Source organism: Haliotis rubra, unplaced genomic scaffold (genome assembly GCF_003918875.1).
Source record: "Haliotis rubra isolate DU_JTF1 unplaced genomic scaffold, ASM391887v1 Scf161, whole genome shotgun sequence".
In the NCBI taxonomy this organism is placed as follows: domain Eukaryota; kingdom Metazoa; phylum Mollusca; class Gastropoda; order Lepetellida; family Haliotidae; genus Haliotis; species Haliotis rubra.
The window spans coordinates 1495783-1514324 of record NW_025765570.1 but is presented as its reverse complement, the minus strand read 5'-3'; the positions used below and the strand labels follow the sequence as shown (position 1 = coordinate 1514324).

Below are 18542 nucleotides of genomic sequence, written 5' to 3'. Positions count from 1 at the left end.
GGTATAGGAAAAATATCACAAACAATCTTCTAGATATCTCCACCACTTGTATATCCTCAGGCTGTTGTTTGTGCTGTGCCTGAGACACAGCAACCCACAGTCACCTGTACAGGTAGATTAATCTAGCCGTGTGTAGATAGGTGGCCATGTTAGCACGAGAAGGTAAGGACACAACCACAGTACGAGCCAGCTGACCTCACCAGCCCTCAGGGCCACAACATCACTCATAAGTTACACTCACAACTGCCCTTCTCCAAATAATGATGATAAGTTTATCATGTTAACAACACCATTAAAGCCCATATGCTAAGAACATAAGTTAACCATTTCATTAAAAGCCATATACTAAGAACATAAGTTAACCACTTCATTAAAAGCCATTTACTAAGAACATAAGTTAACCACTTCATTAAAAGCCATTTACTAAGAACATAAGTTAACCACTTCATTAAAAGCCATTTACTAAGAACATAAGTTAATCACTTCATTAAAAGCCATTTACTAAGAACATAAGTTAATCACTTCATTAAAGCCCATATACTAAGAGCATAAGTTAACCACTTCATTAAAAGATATAAGTTAATCACTTCATCAAAGCCAATATACATGCAATATGAACACAAGTTTCTATTTTCATGAAACTCATGCATATCATGAATAGAAGTTTGTCAGTTCCGTAAAGCCCACATCCAATATCTCATTCAACTCATACATATAAGACCCAACAACGAGGATTAACAAAAATAGAACTTTTGAAATCTGTAATTATTATTACTTTTCAGCATTCAAATTCATTTTTAACTACTAGTACTTTTTTTTTCAATTTCAACCTGACACCATACATCCAAAGAAGGCACATGATTGTGAAGTGAACCAACATACCCACATGCTCCATACACTGAGACTGCCATCATTCCAACTGATTCAGGAGAATGCACAACTGTTTAACACTCTTCACTTCTTTCCTTTAAAACTATTGCCATGGCAACAAGGTATGGTCTTCACACCTATCGCAAGCTGTTTTTATCCTGTCAATGAACACCAAGTTGAAGGGTTTCGAGAAAAACGGCAACATGTCCTATGAATCAGTGACAAAACAACATACAGAATACAGTAGGTGGCAGCTCTTCAGGAATTTCACAAATAGAATAATTTCACATTTGTTTATTCATGTCCTGTGACAGTGATATTCTTTCAGTGCTACAAACTCCCAACAGTGTCGTGTTTATCACCATTCATACACACCTAGCCACACTTACATCTACAAAATATCTATATTTATTATTTATTGTATATACACTCAGTGTATCAACATTAGGGAATAATTTCATTCATTCAAATCTTAAGAAATTCAAAACAAGTGATATGCTTCATTCATGGAGCATCATACTGTTAAATTTATAATACTGGGTGAAACAGTTATCATAAAAACAGCTGGAACTACACTTTGTAGTTGTCCTCCCAGATACGTGTGGAATGGCGACCTGGTCATTATGATGCATACGAAGGAGGTTTATTGTGTAAGTCTGGCTACTGCCGATCGGTGGCCAGCAGCCAGGAGACTGAAGCAAGCCATAGAGGGAATAATTATGCACAAGCAACAACTCAGGCTAGTAAGACTTCCTTTGTCGCTATTAGTCCACTCTCCAGCTCCTTTCCTATTGACGTCAGCGTTTCGAGTTTCGCAAAGGTGCGCTAGTCATAAGAGCAGGGCTACGAGAACTCCGCAATGTTGAGACAGAGGTCTCTCATTTAGATTTAAATGACAGGCTTAATATAAGGATGGGCAGATGAAAATATGTTGCGTTTGTAGACGGCTCCTGTTGCTACTATTTCCAGTGTCTCAAGACCCTGTTTTTTGGTCTAAATATGGAATAAATAGATTTTCCTATTTATTTCAAACCATGTCACATAATCACCTGTGTGGTAATGGTGCCAAGAGAAAGGAAGCCCATAGGTGTCAAAATGTCAATGGAAGTCCATAGGCTAAAAACATTTTGCTATTGTAGGTGGCCAAATGATACACACACATATTGAACTGTCATATTCCCGTATTTATGTTTCAATTCAGATTTGAAATATTTTAGTTAAATATAAAAACTATCCAAACACAATGAGAAATCCCCTGTGTGCCATCTAACAAGATGTCATCAAGAGGTGAAACAATATTACCAGAACAAAGAGCTCCTTCACAAGAAAACACCTTTTTCACCAGAAACATTCAGACCACAAGACATCATTAAAACCTATAATTCTTCAAAGACAATGATATTCCGCGTAGAGGAGACAAAGACAACTAAAACCCTATTTCCTCCCTAAAAACATGACTGTCTGATCAACCTACTCATGGCAATTCATTGCTGCCATACAAAATCTTAGACAAATGAAGCAAAAAAAATTTCGACAAGTTTCATCCTCAAAGGATTTTCTAGGAGATTGCGGCAAGCGGTGAACACCTGACCTATATCGTGGGGACTGAACAGGATACAGCAGAGGAGGATGGGACGATCAATTATCGAACCAATCCTCGCACATACATCAACAAGCAGGGGGACAACCAACAGGAACAAGAACAGACTCTTCCTTCAATCACAGCCAACTTCTACCATTGTGCCTGCCAGACTACAAATGAAAACTTTCCTGTGACTTCTTAGCAGTTTTATATGTCTCTTAAAGGTATCTATGTCTAGTCAACTGATAAACACTGGCATTTTGTGTTAATATTACTATGATGTTGAGTCTGTGTTGCTGTTGTTCCACCATACCCGGATATGTAGTGAGAGCTCTCTTTCCTTCAAAGTAAGGAAGTCTAAACTTGGTAGCAAAACAAAGGCACTACCAGGATGCAACCCCTGGAGCAGTGAGGTGTCAGTCAATAGGAGTTACAAACATTGTTTTTTGAAAGTGTATTTCAAACATGAGGTATGTAGTGCTGTTTTCCGCACACAGTCTGCTACAAATAGAGAGATGAAACACAACAATCAAGCAGAAAGAGGAACAGGCACAGGAAGCTGGTATCTACTCACAGACTATAAGTTTGGGTGGACCTGTTTCTGAGAGCAAAACAAAATGACATAGTTGTCCGTGGGAAATGAAGAAACTGGTGCACAAACTTGAATATTTTGTGGGGAAGTGAAGTCCATCTGCAGGCCGCTCGACATGAGATGAAATCAGCTGTCAGTGCCCCCCCCCCTATCAGGAACACACAGGGAACACTCAAACCTTAATAAAACTTCATTAACACAACATATCATTTACAACTTTGTAAGTTCACAGTGTTGACAGAACCCCTACTGTAGTTTGCTGTTATTTCCCCATTTTTCCATATCCATTTTGTTCTTAAATCCCACAGAGCAAACAATGTTCCAGTGTAAATGACAAACAGGAAGTGAGATGACTGCAGACATACCTGTGCTATCACCTGGACATAGGTAGATGTATGAGGATGCAAGGTGTCAATAGGAACAGCAAGATTCACACATCCTTACTCCATCCTCACCACAGAGACACTGTCCCCTCCCTGTGCTCCCCCTGCCCCTCCCCGTTCAAACAGCTGTTCCACAACAACATCCCAACATGCAACCAGAGCACATCATTACAGCGATTGGTCAAATTTGGGGGGAAAGCCTGCATGGCAAAGGGTTTGTGGCAGGTGTCCCGTGGCCTTGCTCTTCACAATAATAGACAGTGGTCAACTACTGCAACTGTCCGGGCAGATGACCAGAACAGCGCCCATCACCACACATTCACAATAGTGGGGCTAATGTAATACTACCTGGAGTCGGCACAAATAAAAGCACGTGCCTCCGACCTCCTCTGTCCTGCGGTGAGTTCACAGGGAAAACTCAAGGGGGCTCTGAAAGGAGGGATGCCCCACTCATTTCTCACAACTTTTCATCTTAAGGTCTGAGAGTTTAAGGACAGTGGTCATTTGAGGGAGGCCATCACGGTCCCCATACATCATGAGGTCTAATCTGATGACAATGGTGGCCTCGAGACCATTCCCCTTGAAACAAGGGGTCAGTGTTGTTCAATGGGGGGTTAAATTAGCCGACAGGTTCAGCTGAGGGGAGTTGTGTAAAGGCTTTCACATCCACCTCATGGCATCTGCACCCCAACCTTACACGACATTATCTCATTTCAAGCAATCTGGGGATTTTTCTCAAAATGATTTTGAAACTTCAGAAACATTACTGTACATTACATTACATACATCTTTCACAAAGTATCTAGCTGAAAATTATTTTTGACATTTTAAAAAGTAAGCAAAACAAAAAATGAATGGTATAGAAATCACTGATGTATTCAACATTGTCAGTATGCTGGACATTATCATCCCTTGTGTCAGTACAATGAAAATAATCATCCTCATTGTACTCTATATACAAATTCTTTTCTCATCAAAATATACTACAACACACTATTTTGGAGAATTATCGAATATCTGTATTAAGCCATCTGAACATCTGAAATGTATACATAATGTTTGAAACAAGTCCCTGTCTAATATGACGATGTTCTCTTCATTGTATGTTCAAAGTAAATTAATACATGTATTTGCAAACATTAAACATGCACAGAAATTGTTGTGTTTGAGCCACATTTAAAGACATGTTGGCACACAATCAAGAAAACATCTCTGATATGTGTTTAATTCAGATTCACTTCAATCCAACCTCTAAATCTGTTAATCCCAATCTAGGAACTATTCACATAAAGCAGATAAATGTTTTAAGTGCATCCAAAATGGTGGCTACAAGCGTCTGCCTCACAGGTGTGACGACCACATTGTTCTGGATAGGAGTCAGTGACAAGACAATTGTCCATGGCACGTGGCGGTCAGTCAGTCGTGTGCCCATCTGTTCAGTGGAGCGGTCAGTCACGGTCACACTCCGGACAGAGGACAGGTGATTTAGAGGATAGGCGGACACATGGTTCTATGTGAATCTTCAGTGTTAAAGAGGGGCATCTTCCCATCAAGGCAACAATAATCAAAGAGACTTGAGACAACAATTAGCTGCACACTCTATGATTAAATTCAAATAAATAAAATGACCATGGGTCAAGCTGTCAAAATCAGTGGATATTAAGGAGATCAATGTCAGCATTTTTTTCTGCATGTCCAAAGAATATTCATAAAAAGAGTTAAGTGCACGTGCCCAGTCAAAAGTTCATATCTTGGGGTAAACATAGCAGCAATCCCAAATACAGCAGCAGTGATAGCTGTTTCTTTACAGAAAGCTATAATTTTGTCTCTTCATTTTGGAAATAGGATATTGATATGGACACCTTCAGAGAAAAAATGTTAACATATGGCAAAGTAATTCAAACTAAATAATGAAAGGGAGGAAGTAGAAATGATGACTCTAGAAACCTTTAGCAGTACAGATTAAAGATACAAAAAGTGGACACATAATAGTTGAAAATCAAAATATATTTTTTTTACATCTTATTAACTTGTTCATTTATATTTTTCTCCTTGACATAAAAAATCCATTAAATAACAAAAATGAAAAAATGTGGAAATGCCATTTAAGAGATTCAGACTTTTTGACAAGAAAGATAAAAAGATCAACTGATAAATGTCAAGCACAGAATGTTGGCAGGGAATAATAATGATCAATTTTTCAAGACACTTTTGCAAAAACACATTTATTTTGAAAGTAAACTCAATGAAGCCAAAAAGTCCCCGAGTGAAGGAAATGTTTGGTCAACCAGATCTGTAATTCTGAAGAACACAATTCCAATAAACATAATGAGGAGAAAGAAAGTTACTATACAGACCAAGATTAAAACAAGAAGAGTGGAAAACCCACAGATGTAAACAAAACCTGTCTGTCAATGTAACAGCCTTGTGACATCATCTCATGCAATTATTTCACCTAGAAACAGTACGGGTATTTTTACTCCAAGACTAAAGCCAAACAGACTACCGATATAGCTCACCATGGAGTTGGGCTCTAAATTCGACAGAAGCCGTCTAAATATACACAGAGAGAAGAGGTACCGAAATAAATTAACCACACATTCAACCAAAATAGCAATACGAGGGCAATAGGAATGAGTGTATCAAATATGATAGGAACAGCACCAGGGCAGTAAGTCTCCTACCTGAGATCAATAGTCATCACCTGTACATCGGACACACAATCAGGACGATTGCAAATCCTAGCCAACACTCACAAGGAAAGAACATCAAACTGTATGTGGAGAAAGTATGAAAGTTGGTAGAAGCTGTAGGCAGCAGTGGAAGAGAGGCGGAGTGTTCACTGTCAGGTATGTGCTAGTCGTCTTCCCGTGCAATACGACACTCAGCTTATCGTAGAGGTGTATGACGTCAGACCCGCATTCTTCAGCTGTAGCACACCGCAGCGGCAGAGGCACCAGTCTACTGGCAGAGGAATTGGTCCACATCTTCTATCTCTCCCTTGTATCCCCCCACTAGCCCCTCACTCTCTCACCAGATGCTGGGGAACATGTCTATACCCAACAGGCCCTCCTTAGGATTCCTGCCTCCTGCCAGTCCTTCAGACCGCTCTTACTTCCTATTATATCAATTAGTTTCCATATCATCCATCTAAACCCAGTGCTAGCTCCACATCCAACCTTGCCCGGATCATGCCTTGACTCAAGATGTGCTTCTTCTCCTGTCTCAGCTTATTAAGGAGATCCATTATTAATATGTGATCAGATGAACAGATTTTTATGTCCATGTGTGATCTGCCTAACATTTGATAATCACGAGTAACATCAGTTTTATTATTTCACAACTTCCAAGCAAAATGGGTACAGACATGTGGAATACGGAATATAGAATTCAGTATATTTAGAGATTGGAAAGGGGAATACAGAATATATGTCAAAGCAAGAATTTATTGCTTTAATATATCTGCAAAAAGAATACTGAATATATGTCCTGTCAAGGATTACATGTGTTTAGATATCTGCCATTGGAATACGAGTCACGACGAAGACATAGTACATGTACATAGAGATATCAGCACGGGGAATAGGGAATATATGACAACAATTCAAGGATTTAATACATTTACACACTGTCATGATGGATTGAATAAGCTTAGATATTCTGCATGCTAAGGATTTATATGTTAAAATACCTGAATAAGAAATGTTGAACATATATCATGTCAAGGTTTATAAGTCAAGGAAGTACCATATATTTTTTTAAGTATAAAAGAGCACAGCTTTTTGTTTCCAAATGCAGTTATTACTGAGAGCATGTAACACAGAAAGTGAAATGTTATCAAATCTGAAATGAAATATGCAATATAGCCCTGTAATGTTTGTTTGCACACCTTGACAGTGACATGCGGAATACATCCATGTGTTACAAACATGAAACCATAGCAATCAGCTGTAATACAATGCTAAGTATCATGTTAGTTTAAACATTCATCAAATTGGCAGTTAAAATACACAAAATACACTGGAATATATCATTCCTGATAAAATCATAGTTTCAGATATAATTCTTCTGATCATTACATTAAAATTGCTCGACCAGTAGACTGGGAGGAAATGTATAAAGCTGGCTGCTATTTTTGGCTTAGTTTACAACAAGAATTACTCATTAATCATAATCTCTGGTTATAAAACAATGCCTAGCAGAACAGGAGAAATATTCCAAATGGTAAATCATTACGTCTGTTGATGTTTTATCTCAAATTTCAAATTCATATTGATTAAGTTAGTATGTGTTCATTCATACATGAAGTCACAGTAGGATACTACTCTGTAAAATACTCCAAGATATGTTTTTAAATACTGACTAGTCTAGAGTCGGGTTCGATTATAAATAGGGTGCACACTATACTCTTGGAATATTGACCATAAAATGTCAGATATATAATAATGTTTCACAAAATGACCTTTCGCATATCTTGTATGATATACAGTTATCTCAAAGTGATATGAAATATTTATTATATCATGCCAGATGCAGATTAATGCATTAAAGTGTGACATGGAATATTTAGTAAAACATATCAGATATATAATAGTGTATCAGAATGTGACCTGTGGAATATTTAGTATAACATGTCCAGTATATAGAGAATCTCACCCGAGTGTCTTTTGATATCAAATATATCACCACAAGTTGATAAAGTTACAAATATCCAAGGCTTGCAGACGATATTTTTACTTTGACTTTAGTGCTGATATATTTGATATCAGAAGACACGAGGGTGAGATTCTATTTATCATCAAAAATCACTCTTCATTAGTTTTCAATGAAAAATGTACATCTCTGAACATAGTACTGCCATTAGACTTGCAGTGCAGCAATGTCATTGCATTGTGACGTCATCAACTTCATGATGTCATAGCATTGTCAAGGCATTGTACAAAATGTACTGTCAAAACGAGGAGATATCGCATGATCACACACAAGCAAAATCTCCTGTGGAACAGTTTTGAATGATAAATAATAATTGTGTTCCAGAATTGTGTTCACAATTTGACCTGTGGAATATTTAGGATAACATATCCAATATATAACAATGTATCATAATGTGGCCTATGGAATATTTAGGATAACATGTCCAATATATAACAATGTATCATAATGGGACCTGTGGAATATTTAGTATAACAGTATTAATGGATGATAAATAATAATTGTGTTCCAGAATTGTGTTCACAATTTGACCTGTGGAATATTTAGTATAACATGTCCAATATATAACAATGTATCATAATGTGACCTATGGAATATTTAGTATAACATGTCCAATATATAACAATGTATCATAATGTGACCTGTGGAATATTTAGTATAACATGTCCAATATATAACAATGTATCATAATGTGACCTGTGGAATATTTAGCATAACATGTCCAATATATAATAATGTATCATAATGTGACCTGTGGAATATTTAATATAACATGTCCAATATATAACAATGTATCATAATGTGACATATGGAATATTTAGTATAACATGTCCAATATATAATAATGTATCATAATGTGACCTGTGGAATATTTAGCATAACATGTCCGAAATATAATAATGTATCATAATGTGACCTATGGAATATTTAGCATAACATGTCCAATATATAATAATGTATCATAATGTGACCTGTGGAATATTTAGCATAACATGTCCGAAATATAATAATGTATCACAATGTGACCTATGGAATATTTAGTATAACATGTCCGAAATATAATAATGTATCATAATGTGACCTGTGGAATATTTAGTATAACATGTCCGAAATATAACAATGTATCATAATGTGACCTGTGGAATATTTAGCATAACATGTCCGAAATATAATTATGTATCACAATGTGACCTATGGAATATTTAGTATAACATGTCCGAAATATAATTATGTATCATAATGTGACCTATGGAATATTTAGTATAACATGTCCGAAATATAATTATGTATCACAATGTGACCTGTGGAATATTTAGTATAACATGTCAGATATATAATAATGTATCACAATCTGACAGACGGAGAACACAGCATGTCAGATGCGTCATATTGTGTCACTTTGTGGCGTATGGAATAATAAGGGTACATATACCAGATGTACATTTTGCTCATCACATGTGGCTTATTATTCAAGGAAGAAATGGCTGACCTAAAACAAAATAGTACTTGTTTAATGAATGCAAATTCACTTCCTAGTCTGGAAACTCATTGGGCTCATTTCTATCTGTGTTTTATGTTCTTTCTTCTTCATACATCTTCTTTGCAAACCATGTAAATTCTGGTACAAATTCATTTGTCCAAAATGTGTACCAAAAGATATACAACTATGGAAATCATACCTCATTTTCTTGAAACAAATGTCAAAGAAGGACTCTTCCTGCATCTCACTCACCAACTCACTCATCCACTCAACCACTATGCCACCCATCCATCTACTCACCCACAATGCCACCCATCCATCTACCCACTCACCCATTATGTCACCCATCGACTCACTCACCCACTATGCCACCCATCCACCCACCCACTCACTTCGCATCAATCCATCCACTCACTCCCTGTCTCCCACCCATCCACTGACTCCCATTACTTTTTACAGTAATCTTTTAGCCCCCCAGCTCAAATATCAATAGAACATATATTTCACATACAATGATTCATAAAGCATTGAGATTATGGGGTTTTTTTCATTGATAGATGATAAAAAAGTTTGAGCTGAACTTTCTGAGATTACTAACAGAAATAAATTTCTTCATTACCAACAAGCACTAATTGAACAGAAACCGAGAACACACTCACACTCGAATGTCCCAACCAGTGCTTACTTCCATCACAGCCACCACAATACTTATGCATCTTAATACACAAAAAATGTTTTAAATCTTTCTTTCCTGTTTTTTATTAATTATTTCAATATCATTGATCTTATCAACTTCTCATGTTTATCAACATTTGTAAAGATCTCTAGCAGTGGCACAACACCCCATGTTAATGACAGTGTACAGTTGAGTCTCCAGGAAAGCCAGGTCGGGACTGCTATGAGTGTGAATACTGAAGCACACTGTACCTCATACAGACACATTAGCAGAGCAGCAAGTCCATGATAAAGACAAATAGCCGAGGAGAGCAAGGCACCAACACTTCTTTAATGCCCCATGTCAGGCTTACCAATCCCATAGCTCCTGTACTCACCCCATTTGAACCCGAACTTTATCAAGACATTCCAGTCCAGCTACCCTGCTGTATACTACCTGAAGTGACCTACTCAAGCTGTCATGCCTTGTAGTTCACAATACATGTACAAGATATCACGTCACACATACATGATGTATATACAGAGCAGCATTCTGTATGTGCAGATCACATGGAGGAAGTGTGTAATCTCTCAAATAAAACCTGCTTTAATGTTGCAGCCTCGCGTTGTGGTAACATACTTGTACAATGGACACCATGTAGATACCTATCCAGCAACACTACTACCTGTGTACCTGTGATAGAAACACTACTACCTGTGTACCTGTGATAGCAACAAAACTACCTGTGTACCTGTGATAGCAACCTGTGTACCTGTGAAAACTACCTGTGTACCTGTGATACCTGTGACAGCACTACTACCTGTGTACCTGTGATAGCACTACTACTACCTGTGTACCTGTGATAGCACTACTACTACCTGTGTACCTGTGATAGCAACAATACTACCTGTGTACCTGTGATAGCACTACTACTACCTGTGTACCTGTGATAGCACTACTACTACCTGTGTACCTGTGATAGCAATCATTACTACCTACCTGTGTAGCACTACTACTACCTGTGTACCTGTGATAGCACTACTACTACCTGTGTACCTGTGATAGCACTACTACTACCTGTGTACCTGTGATAGCACTACTACTACCTGTGTACCTGTGATAGCACTACTACTACCTGTGTACCTGTGACAGCACTACTACTACCTGTGTACCTGTGACAGCACTACTACTACCTGTGTACCTGTGACAGCACTACTACTACCTGTGTACCTGTGATAGCACTACTACTACCTGTGTACCTGTGATAGCACTACTACTACCTGTGTACCTGTGATAGCACTACTACTACCTGTGTACCTGTGACAGCACTACCTCTACCACCTGTGTACCTGTGATCACAATCACTACTACTACCTGTGTACCTGTAGTAGCAGGTTGTCACAGCAAGGATTTGATATATTTAAAGATTTGCATGGGGACATGTTTAGTGTCATAAGTAAGATTAATTAATAATTTATCACATATAAACAAAAAAAAATGAGAATTACCCCCAAAATACTTGCCCAGGATATGTTCATAGTTAGCTGGATACATAGATCATTGAAATATTATGCCATATGTAAACACATTAAGATTATTATGGACTCAAGACAAGAAACATATACATCTGACTCATAAAAAGAAACATATTACAATAACTTACAGACATCATATAACATGTTATGACATTTATAAACATTACATATTTTTTGCTAATAGATATCTTATTATACATCATCTTTTCATTTATTATACTGTCCCATACTTTCATCGGAGAGTATCAATATACTGCCTCAGTCTGGGACCACACTTAAGAAAAATGACATACCTCTCCCTGTCGACCAGCAGCCTAACCTGATCAAGTTACAATGGGAATACCAGATATTGTGATCGTCATCACAGGAAGGATTGCTACACATTAACATCTATTAACATCTTACAGTCAGTAAGTGTGAGTGGTTGAGTCAGGTCACAGGCCACCACTACCAATATTCCTGCCACATCACAGTGGGGCACACCAGATTGGGCCTTCATACATGTGGGAATCAAATCCCAGAATTCTGCATGACTAGCGGATGCTTCAACCACTTGGGTACTGCCAGCCTGGCAATGATGACAGAGACATCAGGGTAACTGGACAACCTGGCTCAATCAGCCTGCTTACAGCTGGACACAGACTAACTGCCGGCCTGGCAATGATGACGATGACATCAGGCTAGCTGGACAACCTGGCTCAATCAGCCTGCTTACAGCTGGACACAGACTAACTGCCAGCCTGGCAATGATGACGATGACATCAGGCTAGCTGGACAACCTGGCTCAATCAGCCTGCTTATAGCTGGATACAGACTAACTGCCGGCCTGGCGATGATGACAGAGACATCAGGCTAGCTGGACAACCTGGCTCAATCAGCCTGCTTACAGCTGGACACAGACTAACTGCCGGCCTGGCGATGATGACAGTGACATCAGGCTAGCTGGACAACCTGGCTCAATCAACCTGCTTACAGCTGGACACAGACTAACTGCCGGCCTGGCGATGATGACAGAGACATCAGGCTAGCTGGACAACCTGGCTCAATCAGCCTGCTTACAGCTGGACACAACATGACTATACATGCAGGTTCTCATACTTCCAAATATCTTGCAACATATTAATGACATGACATCTATATCATTAACCATGACATACTTCAACACAAAATTATTTCCCATCATTCAGAGTCTATTCAATCTCCCTTCCATCACATTAAGCTGTTCTTTGTTTCTTCTCATGAAATATTACCAGTGAATGAAAAGTAAAATTTAAACCAAAGCAAAATCCTATTGATTAAAAAAGTACAAAATGTATTGCCTTACAAAGCATAAACTTTACATTATTGAAAATGGCTTAGAAAGATCAACTGTAAACAGGTGCCATTTTCAGAAGAGCTCCAACAAACTTTTTATAGGTTGAGCAAATGTATGGTATCTGCTCCATTTGCTAAATAATGCAAATACTGAAATTTAATCGTTTGTGCTGTTTGAGGAAGCAGTTACATTGTTGCAGGAACCAATAACAGCCAATATCAGTCAGGGCCAGGTAGATGTGTGTGTGAGACCAAGCACCTGCTGGTAGATGGCAGCATGCTGTATGGCAGACTCTTTAGTAGGTACAGTTCAGGATGACCAATGTGCACCAAATCACCACTCTGTTAGTTAAAGGTTTCAAATATTTTATTCACATATGTCAACTGGATTGGGGACAAGTTCTTCCAAGTGAGAAAATCCTGTAAATTATAGCATAAAACATACAAGATAGATGTTAGTGAAAGGAAGCTATATCGAACAAGGTTTAATGGTACAGATGTCTCTTAGTTTTGTATATACACTGGTGTAAATATTGACTCATTTCTGTGTGTGGTGAAGTAAGCCTGATACAGCACTGCCCAGGTGCCCAATCACCCCTCAGCAATTAACCATGAACACATATCAGAAACAATTACTTTGTTGACAAAAACAGTAGTACCGAAATTTACCACAATTTCCACAAGCATATACTAGGTAAGTTTAAACAGTTACTCCGGGTAGTTATAACAATTTTGTCTCCTAGATAAAATGTTGTAATTGATGGTGAATCAAGTGAATCATATTTGATCTTTTTATATCATTTGAGAAAAACTGGGATAATTTTGTAAATGCATATGTGAATTCAATGATCTAAATGACGTACACTTTCCTGAACTCAGTAGTATATCGTTCCACACTGTAATTGCTAATGAGAAGAATGACTCATGACAGTTCCGTCTTCACATTTTCGCCAATGAAATATGTCTGAGTACATCATACTATTGTTGATGTACACACATTTTCACAAACCAAGCCATAATAACACACGGTAATCTGGTTAGATAACAGTTGATAATTCCCAGGTCTCCATCAGTTGGTCTCCAAGTTGACACAAGGAATTTCATTTGATTGTCCATTACTTCACAAGTCCACAACCAACATACCTGCACAACCCTAATGAGTTTTCAATACACTGTTTCTTACACATTTTACTTACATTGCTGTTGTGGACTATTTCTCTAAAGGATTCAAGCTTAATGTGAGTTGTAATATATAGATATAGTAAGTCCTGTGTTGACATAACCTCACCGCCATAAGGGTAATAGCACAGAAGCTGGTGCAGCAATAGCAATACAGGGGCATTACAGAAATCACCAGTAGCAAATATAATTTTTGACTAATGCTTATACAATCCATGACATTATTATACTACTCAAAAGATGTTAAAGTTATACACTATAGTGTATGGGAAGAAAATATATGTTTCTTAACTTCGTTTGAGCAGTATATCATTTAAACAAAACATCATGTACACCAAATTGTCCTACATTAAGATTGTAATACCAAGTGCACAGTTGGTAAAGTTGTGAAGCTGATAGATACGTTCCGTAATCCCCCAGTGTGAAGGAGTGGACCCCAGGTCTTGATGAACACACTAAATGGTCTCTCCCAGCTTTATCTCCCTTGATGCACTGCACTCCTGTTATCATATGAAAACACTTGAGGACCTAGGGTAAAAGGAGGGGGTTGTTTCACAGATTCTATCAGCTAGATTGAGAGAGGTTTATCTTTAAACTGCTCTCATCAAGAATAAACAACAGGAAGTGGCATAAGACTTTCTTGTACCTGGTGATAGACACTTTGTGGATTAAACTCTCTTTGAGGTAAACATGAGACAGGACCAATATTCTGTATTACAGATGAATCTGTCCATAGTTTTATGATAGTAAAAGAGGTAAAAAACAAACTTCCATACAAACTTCACTACTTTTGCCTCATACTCTTCCTATTCATCTTGATAAAGGGGGTTTCATGTAACTTGAGTCTCACAATCAACACTAATACTCATAAAGATAACCCAGACTATTTCATTATTAACAAGACAATTTCTTTTATTTAAAACCAAACCTGTTCACTGTTCCTCCTAGCAAGAAAGAAAAGAAATAACATAATATAAAATATAAACAGGATAAAACAACCCAGTTTCAGTTAATATGGTAAGACTATCAAAGCTGTGTACACATTTAATATAACAATATGATAGAGGCATATTTGTTTCAATTTTTCTGAAGCTGACTACAAGTCTATATCTATATATAACTAACTACAAAGTTTTATTTACTGTCTAGATTTCATAGGTGTTAAAGGTCAAAAAGATAACTTTAATCTCCAAGTCATAAACAGTTATTTGTATGCATGTTTGGTAAAGATCACCACCAATGAACCAACACAGTGTGTGAAACATGACACCCCACTGAAAGGTTACTACATATCTTTACATTAGTATAATTTCACATCACCCCTATAGCGAGTACACAGGCATTCATATTTCAGTTGGATTCATATCTGTATAGCTATACCATGCCTGTTATTGGTCCTCTTACAAAGGCACCAACTTTATCAAGTGTGAAATGCCACAAGTCAAGGAAGTCATTGATTTGAGTACACTGCTATCTGTCACAGAGGAGAATAACTCTCCGTACTTTGTCTCTGCCAGAGAGATATGTCTGACTTTATTTGGACCAAAGAGAGATTATCTGCAACTCACTACAACATGGAAATAAGAATATAGACCTTGTCACCTGGATGATATAAGAATCATCCCATACCATGTTTCAGCAGGTAATACTGGGATCCTGGTCAGCACAAGGAATTTAGATTGAAATCTTAAACCATTGTGCCCTTACAAAGTTGAAAATAAGACCTTTTTATACATTCACACTAGCAATTAGTAGATAATGTTTAAAACAAGAACCTAAAAAGCACCCTCATTTATCATTGATATTGACTGTATGCCTCCACAGACTAATGCAGTGTGCCACCACTCTCTGACAAGCCTTGTGAACCCTTTATCTTCAAACCTGATTACAATGAACAAGCTGTGTACTATTATACATAAACCTCATACAGAAAAACACAAAGCCTACACTAAACATTGAAAGCAATACTTGTATTTTCCAGTAAGAAAACATACCACCCAAAGAAAACATATTACTGATCCACCATGTTTTTAGCTAATCAAAACCAGGAAATGTTCAGAATCAGTTATGGTGTAATAGATAATGTAAAATGTACCTGAGTGTGTTATTTCCTTCCTGCAGTAAAACACATCACAAAGCAGTATTTATAAATCTGATTGTGTTATTCACTTCCTGCAGTAAAACACATCACAAAGCAGTATTTATAAATCTGATTGTGTTATTTCCTTCCTGCAGTAAAACACATCACAAAGCAGTATTTATAAACCTGATTGTGTTATTTCCTTCCTGCAGTAAAACACATCACAAAGCAGTATATATAAACCTGATTGTGTTATTCACTTCCTGCAGTAAAACACATCACAAAGCAGTATTTATAAACCTGATTGTGTTATTTCCTTCCTGCAGTAAAACACATCACAAAGCAGTATATATAAACCTGATTGTGTTATTCACTTCCTGCAGTAAAACACATCACAAAGCAGTATTTATAAACCTGATTGTGTTATTCACTTCCTACAGTAAAACACATCACAAAGCAGTATTGATAAATCTCATTGTGTTATTTCCTTCCTGCAGTAAAACACATCACAAAGCAGTATATATAAACCTGATTGTGTTATTCACTTCCTGCAGTAAAACACATCACAAAGCAGTATTTATAAACCTGATTGTGTTATTTCCTTCCTGCAGTAAAACACATCACAAAGCAGTATTTATAAACCTGATTGTGTTATTTCCTTCCTGCAGTAAAACACATCACAAAGCAGTATTTATAAATCTGATTGTGTTATTCACTTCCTGCAGTAAAACACATCACAAAGCAGTATATATATATCTGATTGTGTTATTTCCTTCCTGCAGTAAAACACATCACAAAGCAGTATTTATAAACCTGAGTGTGTTATTCCCTTCCTGCAGTATAACACAGTACTAAGCTGTACTTATAAACCTGATTGTGTTATTCCCTTTCTGCAGTATAACACAGTACTAAGCTGTACTTATAAACCTGATTGTGTTATTCCCTTCCTGCAGTAAAACACATCACAAATCAGTATTTATAAACCTGAGTGTGTTATTCCCTTCCTGCAGTAAAACACATCACAAAGCAGTATTTATAAACCTGAGTGTGTTATTCCCTTCCTGCAGTATAACACAGTACTAAGCTGTACTTATAAACCTGATTGTGTTATTCCCTTTCTGCAGTATAACACAGTACTAAGCTGTACTTATAAACCTGATTGTGTTATTCCCTTCCTGCACTATAACACAGTACTAAGCTGTACTTATAAACCTGATTGTGTTATTCCCTTCCTGCAGTATAACACAGTACTAAGCTGTACTTATAAACCTGACAGTCTTGAGCCGTTGCGCAAGTATTACAGGCTATAACCCAGCACCACTCCCAGTCTTGGTTCTCACCACTTACTACTGGACCTGAGGGATGCGACCTCTCACTGAGGTCATACCTGAAGGGCCTTCTTCACTATGATAACTATCATAAAAAATCCCATCTTCTTGAAGGAGGGTGTTATCAGTGTGGAGGCCTCACATATATATGCCACAGGTATGGAGAAGCCAGATTCACCCTCAACCACCATGGACACTATATGACACTGTTCTATCTAACTATCATACAAATCCCATCTTCTTGAAGGAGGGTGTTATCAGTGTGGGGGGCCTCACATATATATGCCACAGGTATGGAGAAGCCAGATTCACTCTCAACCACCATGGACTCTATATGACACTGTATATCTGGTCCATCAGCTAGGCCATATTTCTCAGGCAGTCAAAGGCACTTGAAAAACAGCATTCGGGTTTACTGTTGAAGCTGGTAAGATTATGGTCACCCAGTTCAGTGCCCTATGGCTTGTAGACAAGGTAAAGGAAGAGTCTGTTTTCTAGACTACAATCAGACCCACCCAGGAAATCTAAGTCACTGACACATTTAACAGGTGATAAAAACTTCCTCAATTCAGTAGGATTTAGAATTTCAGGAATTTTGTCTTCAGAAAAGGTGCAATATTTTAATTCATGTTGTCTTCTTTCTAATCTACATCAACAAGTTCTAAGATTTATAATTTACCTGTTAAACATTAAAACAGTAATAAGACATAAGTTAGATCCAATCTTATGAAATTCTGTGAAGATTACACATGGTGGCCTCCAGGCATGGTGATGAAGCAAGGCGGAGTGTTCTACATTGGATACACTCATCGACACAATTCAATTTGGGGT

At 37.5% G+C, this 18542-nt stretch overlaps 1 protein-coding gene across 12 annotated transcripts in view; it reads right to left on the bottom strand.

Annotated features, from left to right (window-relative positions):
* LOC124271565 (myocyte-specific enhancer factor 2A-like) overlaps positions 1 to 18542 on the bottom strand; it is a 115414-nt gene that overhangs the window by 33906 nt on the left and 62966 nt on the right. Inside the window, exon 1 of one of the 12 annotated variants that reach the window (XM_046706712.1) lies at positions 10673 to 10750. The exons of 10 other annotated variants lie outside the window; for them this stretch is intronic. The gene's annotated coding sequence lies outside the window, so the exon portion shown is untranslated. Of the gene's footprint in view, positions 1 to 6111; positions 6289 to 10672; positions 10751 to 18542 lie in introns of those variants that run through there. One more of the 12 variants, XM_046706714.1, reaches the window with a different exon arrangement.